The sequence below is a fragment of the Anarrhichthys ocellatus genome, unplaced genomic scaffold (genome assembly GCF_004355925.1).
Source record: "Anarrhichthys ocellatus isolate YVR2014 unplaced genomic scaffold, GSC_Weel_1.0 scaffold6, whole genome shotgun sequence".
NCBI classification, from domain to species: domain Eukaryota; kingdom Metazoa; phylum Chordata; class Actinopteri; order Perciformes; family Anarhichadidae; genus Anarrhichthys; species Anarrhichthys ocellatus.
Window position 1 is genome coordinate 11,400,181 of NW_022280036.1, and position 8,397 is coordinate 11,408,577.

The window sequence follows — 8,397 nt, forward strand, 5'->3', positions numbered from 1 at the left end:
AAAGAAATTCAGACCATAAGCCATATTTAAAATACGTTTGATACAATTAACAAGATTGTAATTTAATTAATTATAATTTCAAGTTGATTTCAATGATATGACTTTAACTTAAATTTAATTTTTTTGTATTTATTGTTAACTTTTATTTGTCAGTGTGCAATTTTACACTTTGGAAAAGACTGCCCACACATACTGTACATATATAATAGTCACACACACACACCTACACACACAGAGGATAGCACTTCAAAAAGAAAACAGGAGCTGACAAGACTGTTTTGATTATTTGCGATGTGAGAGCAGAGATGTCACCTGGGAAGTGTGTTACGGCTGGGAAATCTGGAAACAGTAAAAAAAGAAACGGAAAAAAAACAGAGAACATCAGAGGTAGGCGGTTATGAAAGTTGGCTGGTGTGACCTCTGGCCTCCCTCCCTCTTAGCTACTCCCTTAGAGCCGCTAAAAGGCGTGCGGTGTGAGAAGTCAGAAGACAGCTGTAGCCCCCCCTTCTCCTCCTCTGTGCTCTCTCTGGGAAACTGAGGTCCCTTCTCAACTCACTTTAGATGCTGTGGGGTCAGGACGAGCCGGGGCCCAGTTGAGGTGGTCCAGCCAGGGATAGAGTTTCACTGCTTTACTCGGCCTGCTTTACTGGACTGTTTTGTGTGTCTGTGAGTGGGAAAGAAAGGGGAGCTGCTGTTGTCTCTGTTAAAACCACAAAAAAAGAAAGCTGTAATAATCACAAACACCTTCCCTCTGCCACTGCAATCTTCCACACACCTCTCATCCCACTCAAATGCACATATTTACACATCACAGCATGTGCATATACCAACATGGTCAATGTTGCACAGCAGCTACAGTTGCAATATTGGAAAGGAGAGAAAACTTTAACATGCAGCACTGAACTCTGTCGAGAATAACCCAGTAAACCCAGTGACATATTACAAGAAGCTGTTTTATAATCTGTTGTTTACATGAATACATTTTTAGGAAACAGCTTTGAAAATGTGGCTGTCTTGGGAGTTGTTAGGATTCGTAGCTTTGGCTATTGTTTCTATTGATTATGATAACAGAGCACTCTGTTACTTAAATCAATATATATATATAAATATATAATATATAAATTTACATTTCCACATCTGTGAAACATCTGAAGGACGCTGTGATATCCGAAGCTCCAGAACAGCTGGATGGACCTTGTAGTGAGTTTGTTTTGTCAAATTATTTTACCATTAACCTTCATTTACTCTTCCTAATAAGTTTGGCCGACCTGTAGGTTTGTTTAAACCCTGTATAATCATCTGACTGCTCATGTTTCATTATTTACTGAACTTCTTTATAGTGATGTTGCTGTATCCCCAGGTCATTACCAAAAGGAATGATGGCCAAAATGACAAAAATAAACTTGAATTATCCTGAAATGCCTCTCCCAAAAGAGAGAACCCAGAAAGAAGAGGTTGATCCATATTGGACTCCTCCTTTGTCTTGAAGTTCAATCATGCATTGGGGTTCACAGTGATTAGAAGTCAGGCACCAACCTTCATCGACCGGGAGCTCTGGGCTTCAAGCTCAATACTCATTGTCTGTCCAGAAGGCCGTGAGTTAATGTGCTGAACAGAAGAAACAGGACGGTAAAGTCGGGAGCAGAGAAGCCTGCATCAGATTGATCTGCTGCATCTCAGCGGACTGCAGGAAGCAAGCAAACACATCTGTGCTGTAAACAACGCTTCTTTATCCACCAAGCTAAAGTCCCAGGAAAACACGCACACACACACACACACACACACACACACACACACACAATAAAGACAGTCTCTGGATTTATTATTTCTAGAGCTAGTTTATTATCACTGTTATTGTTTTTTATTGTTTTTCTTGAGTTTTGTACAATAAACCCTAAAACAATACAAACCACAAAAATGGTCTATTTTGCCTTTTTACACACCTACATACACACATACAGTACACACTGCATATGTGGATATGTATACAGATATTAAAACTTCAACACCTTGTTCTAGAGAGTGTAAAAACACAACTTTGTGGAAACATACAGTAGTGATCCCTGACAATACTCTGAGATATATGTTAACCTGAATTAAACTGTGGGAGAAACAGTGACAGCATACAGAGGCAGTGACCTCAGCAGATAGACCTAACAGATAGACAGACAGACAGACACAGTGACTGACAGGCGGACGTGTGATCATGGGCTTGCTGTACAGATTTGTGCTCCCTTTGTTCCATCCAACTGGTCGATCAGTGAATCGAACGCAGGTAACACTACTAATGAGGCTTGTTTTGTCATTAACAGTAGTCTACACAGCTGATAATGCAAATGGTTTTTGGTTTCAGGTTGGCACAACATTTGAACCCTGTAGGATTTTAAAATGATAATGAAACTGCATTGATACAATATAAGTTTTACTCGTTTTGAATGAACTGTAGAACCAGTAAAAGCTCAACTCTACTGAGAATAAAATGGCTTACAGTCTTTCCCTTCTCTTGTCCTTTGTTGCGGTTCATATATTCTACTGGAAAAGAAGACTGTGATTCTTTCAGTTTAAAATCAAGTAAATGGTGTCTCAGGAACAGAAAAGACTGAGTAAATAAAAGCCCTTCTTGAAAAGACTTACTACGAGTAACAGGATCCCACAAGAAGACACAATTTCCAGCCAAAGTTAGAGTTAAAGTTTTGGTGATTTCACATTGGAGATTTCTGCATTTGTGTTTTAGCTGAAGTCATTGGTTTGAAGTCGGCAGCTGTAGATTAAAAAAACCCATCTACACAGCCTTGTACCACATTTCTAATCACCTCCTAAAAACTGGAGATGGTGGAAAGATTCAGTCCTTAGCTTGGCCAATTAAACAACGTTCAACTGATTAAAACATAATCTCACATCAGTTCCTGTTTTATGCATGAGTAAAACTCCTGATGAAAGCCAGCAACATTGGGCAAGAGCAGGTCAAATATTATTACGCCTACATGCTTTCATATGGCAACAATATATTGGCATAATTTTCCCTTCAAGACTGAATACTCTTGACTGCAGTGCTGTAAGAGTGAAGCTTCGACTGTGAATCTCAAACATAAATGTGGTGCTTTTTCTTATTTTAGTTGCCAAATTACGCATGACCGAACGGCTTTAGAGCACGTTGGCGACATCAATACAGAACAAACATTCTCCTCAGGAAAAGATGGTGTGTGAAGGAAAATGAAAGCAACTTGTCACTTTTAAAAGGTAACAGGACTGACAGGACCTCACCCCAAGTCACTCATGTGAGGATGACTGGTGGGAACAGGATGAGGATGAGGTGATCATCAGGCATCAGCGAGGGCAAGACAGATTTGTCAATGGGAAAAAGGTCACTCAGCCTATTTTCATCAATAATACACCATTAAAACAGATTGACCGACAATGTGAGACGGGACCATATTGAGATCACAACATTATTTTGCCATATTTGGCTAAATATCACAGTGCTATCATCACAAGTCCAGTAAGGATTAACTAACACTTTTCATTTCAGCTTAAATAAGGTTAGCTTTTTGTTTCTCATGCAGATCTACTGTAGGTTTCTCTCTGCCTACTACCTTTGAACACATCAGATTCAGTCTGTTTTCTTAACAGAGGTATATAAAATATAATACTGATCTCAAACATTAAAGTACATTTACATTAAATCACAAATCACCATTTGACAAGAGCATAAATCACTTGGAAAATCAGCATTATTTGACATGTACAGTCATCGGGGTCAGAGAGCAGAACACCCTGGAGATAAATGCATTAGAAATGTGATCAATTCAATCATATCGAATGATCATTTGTGCCACAACGCTCAACCCCACATAATGTGAGGGTATTTCAGCCAGAGGCTAGGAGCATCTGGCTTTGGATCTTTGGAGAAACCAGAGTGAGAATATTCCAGGTTACCCAAAAACATCCTCCCCATTGAGATCACCCGTTGAGTTACAGCATTGTACTTACATCCATATACAGAGACAATGTCAATCTAGCCTGACCAATCTTGTCCTTCAGACCTTTTTCTGGTCACCTGTGACAGAGAACTGCACAGACACATGTAGTCTTAACAGTTAGAACCATCTACTGGCAATGTAAAATAAATGCCCAGTCCAGGACGCCTTCTTTGTAAGAACCTGAGGAGAATGAATGGATTACAGCTGCAACCAATGATTATTTACATTTGTATCAGTGAATCAGCCTATTATTTTCTCAGTTAATCGATTATTAGTTTGGTATATAAAATGTCAGAATTTTTTTTTCTAAAGCGCAACATAAGTTGTTTGAAACATTTGTTTTGTCTAAAATCCCCAAAATATTCAGTTTACCATCACAATTGATATAGAAATCTAAATGATTAGAAACAAATTCTCACATTTTAGATGTTTGAAATGGGGAATTTGGGGCATTTGTGCTTGAAAAATGACTTAAATGTATGACTTAAATAGATTTTTCTACCAATTGATTGAATAATTGTTTCAGCATTAGAATGAACAGAACTACAGAAGGTTTTTAGTTATCCGATTTCTATAGTGAGTCACATTACCTTAGAAGTCGATCACCTCTCAGGTAATCCAGGCAGATTTGTGAAGGATTTAGAGGCTTTTACTCTAAATCTTCCACTGAGAAAACACTAAAGTTTCCTTGTGAATGTGATTTCCCTGAAGTGGTCACAGATTATTTTCCCACTGAAGTTGTAACCTCATGTTAATGCATAATCTCTACATCCTTGTTTTCATCACCTTGTAGGACACGAAGAAAGCTGTTGAACTATTTTCTGAGAAATTGCCCCTTGTGTGATGTTTCAAGCAGAGTGGCCAAGCAGGGGACACAATGTTAAATATTCATCATCCTGCCGACACGTTCTCTTGTTTACATAAATGGCCAACAAAGAAGGCATCCCTGACAGCAAATGTGTCTGAACTGGGCACAAAGCAGAATTCAAAGATAGACCAAGTACGGCCTGCTGATGCACATTTAAGAGGATCAGCGAGTCCCTGAGCACACACTCTCCCTGTCCAAAGGTCAGGGTTCTTGGAGGAAGAAAAAAGGAGGCTGGCTAACTGACAAGAGCAGAGTTTGGTGATATAGCACTTCCCAAAGCTGCAAAATATATCAGACAAAGGCCCCCTTTTTTCCCTGTGTTAGCGAAGGGATCATCTGGTCCCTTCTGCTGATGGGAGTTACAGCACCAGTCAGTCAGCGAGATGAGCTTTGAGGGCACTGTTATTCTGATATTATACAGCAAAGGGACAACCCGACTTATCAAAGGCTAATCACGTAAACATGATCGTCACTGCACCACATTAGTACCAATGTTGTAAAATGATATTAACACCAAAGTGTATAATTAAATACAAGAAATGGATGTAAGGAGAAAATCTGCAAGCAAACAAGCATGAACAAATACATTTCAAAGGCATAAGATTACAGAGGAAACTGTGCATAATGCAGGTTTGCAGAACTAACAAAGATGGAAGTTGATTCTCTGCTGTGGGGACAGAAACAACTCTCACATGGAATGTTGTGGACAATCAGAAGATACGGAACTGTGAATAGAGCCAAAATAATTGAAATATGCATTTTAAAAACTATTTTCCAATTTCCTACATTTTCACCAGTCTTTATGCTGCATTCATGCAATGTCAGCACAATGGGGAAAACTGGAATACCTGCAGTTATTCCGACTTCCACAGTGTTCACGTGTTAGCCAACGATGCTAGCCCCAATGCTAGCCGTGTAGTTACACTATTTAGATCATAGTTTTGTTGTGTAAAACCAGATGCATACAAGTAGTGTATAGCTACTTACAAATTAAAAGAATCGATTTCAATCAAAATGCGGGGTAAAATTTGAAAAGTTGGTATGGCGAAGGGATGGAATAAAGTAAACTATAAAACCTAGTTCAAATTTATTTGAAATTGATTTTTTGAAAAAGTAACAGCTCTAGTTTGTTGATTCTTCTGTCTTGTTTTTGCTAAGTGGAAGATGTCGGACCTGTCAGAAATTTTAACTTAATATTTCAACAAGGTTTTCCCCACTCTGCTCATAAAAACACTTTGAACGACATCACGTGAATGCAGCATAGTTCAGGTAACCACGATTCACGCTCAGGTTGGGGAGCCAGAAAGGCTAATCAATAAATTGTTTGCATATTAGAGTTGTTACTGCCACCCACTTTCCATTTCTCAGTTTACTTATTCATGGATAAACTTTCAACAGAGGATATAAAGTCAAACACCAGTGAGAAAAAAATAAAGTTATGAGCTTGTGATATGAAAAGAAAACATCTGATAACCAAAGCTACACATTCACATCCACTAAAAACTAAGTATGAACTTGAACCATTTTAATAGTTAGTGCACGAGATAAAGATCCTAAAATGTTCTCCCTCCATTGTTTGTGAACTGTCCCTTTCTGTGTGTCCAGCATGTAGCGGCAATTGGAATATATACATTTATATATTGTTCGTACTTTGTATGTTTCTTTCATTAAAACCTGAGATCAAGGCCGAAAACAGGGTTGAGGTAGGTAACCATAATGCATCAGAGCAAGTCCTGTACAGTCTGTGACAACATAGAGCAGAGAGCCGGAGAGAGAGGCCCTGTGATAGTAGAGCCACCCAACGACGTCTATCTCCATCAGCCAGCTCTCTGTCTGTGGTCGTCAACATCCAGCGACATTATAAACATGGTGGTCCTGAAGCACTTTAACTAGTCAGTGTTGACAGGAGGGAGAAGGCTGAGCAGCAGTTGTGGTTTTGGGAAGAGACTAACAATAGTCAAGCATGATCAGCCACTGTAATGTCTCCTTGGCACCGTAAGACTGAAAGGCTACTACTTTGTTTTAAAAAAAGAGGCAGATAATGTGACGTGAAATCAAAATCACTAAGAGCACTGTAGCAAAAAAATATCCAGACTGAGGTTAGAAATACACTGCAGCCAATTTAAATCAAAGGAATAGTTGAACATTTTGAGAAACACACTGTCTTGCTTTTTGAGAACATCAACACTACTGTTCCCAGTTTGTATGCTAAACTAGGCTAACTGCTGACTGTGGCATTTAAAAGCGTGGAGAAACAGCAGGCCAAAGTTCACAATACTAGCACCTCTATAGCTCACTAATTATGTATGTAACATGTCATTTGTTTAATTTGTGCTCAAACAGTAATGTGAAATCGAACAATTTGTGATGAACATGCTAAGCTAGGCTTACTGCCTACCAGCTATAATGCAGTTTTATAGATAACACATAGACACAAGGTTGGTATCATCTGTCAGCTAAATAGTCAAAAAGCGTACGTCCCAAAATTTCAACCTATTCCTTTAAGTCATTACTCTTCAGATAAGATCTTATCTTTGATAAGAACTGTGCTTAATTTTCTTCAGTTTTTTACAAACATCACATATGTATGAAATCCATTCAATCAATAAAACATGTCTGCACACACAAATATACATAAAATTCAATCATAGCTAATTTTGATTTCCTCTTGTCCAATTGAACATAATGTATCACGTCCCGTTGAGCGATAAATAGTCCTGAAAATGTTAGAATGCAGTGTATCTCTAACGCTCTATTCACTTAACTGAAGGAAAAAATAAGATAATGATCTTTTGTATGTAAAAAAAAATGACTTACAATGGAACAGCATGATTCATCGTCCTAACATACTGTAATTCATGCAACGTGTTATCAGTCTGTCAACTTGCATGAGGTACTGACATTGTATCTACAAACACCATATTCATCAACAGAGGGAAGCCAGGATTTCACATAGGGGGGAAAAGAGGGTTTTTCATTATGCAATAAACAGACAAACAACAACAACAACAACATTGTTATTTTGAGGTAGAACATTAACATCAGCATTTGGAAGTGCTTTATGTTGGATACTCGTTTTTGTTCGTTTTGCTTCGACAAGAAGAAGAAGAAGAAGAAGAGGGACGATTCCTGACATCTGAGGTAGTGCGGCACCTGATCTTGTAATTTTCAAACCAATCAGTTCCTCCGCATGTAAAGTAATTGTGAGCAGAGGGGAAGGTAAAGTCCCTAAAAGCTTCCCGCAAGACATTCATTCCGGCTGAGGTAGGTTTTTGTTGAATCGTAAGGTTCAAACAGCCAAGTCTAGTGCCTGTATGAAGGTTGAGAACTCATAAGAAATGTCGATATCACTGAAACACAGTCCTGAGACAGAACACGTCGAATCCCTGGACGAAGGCTGAGGTCTTCTGTGAGCGAGAAGGTGGAATCATTGGTAGGTGAGAGCAGGCAGCAGGAGTCTTTGACATCCACAGAAAAGTAAGAGATAAGACCAATAACTTATAACCACTTTGACATATAAGTGATAAAGATATATAAGTATATATATAT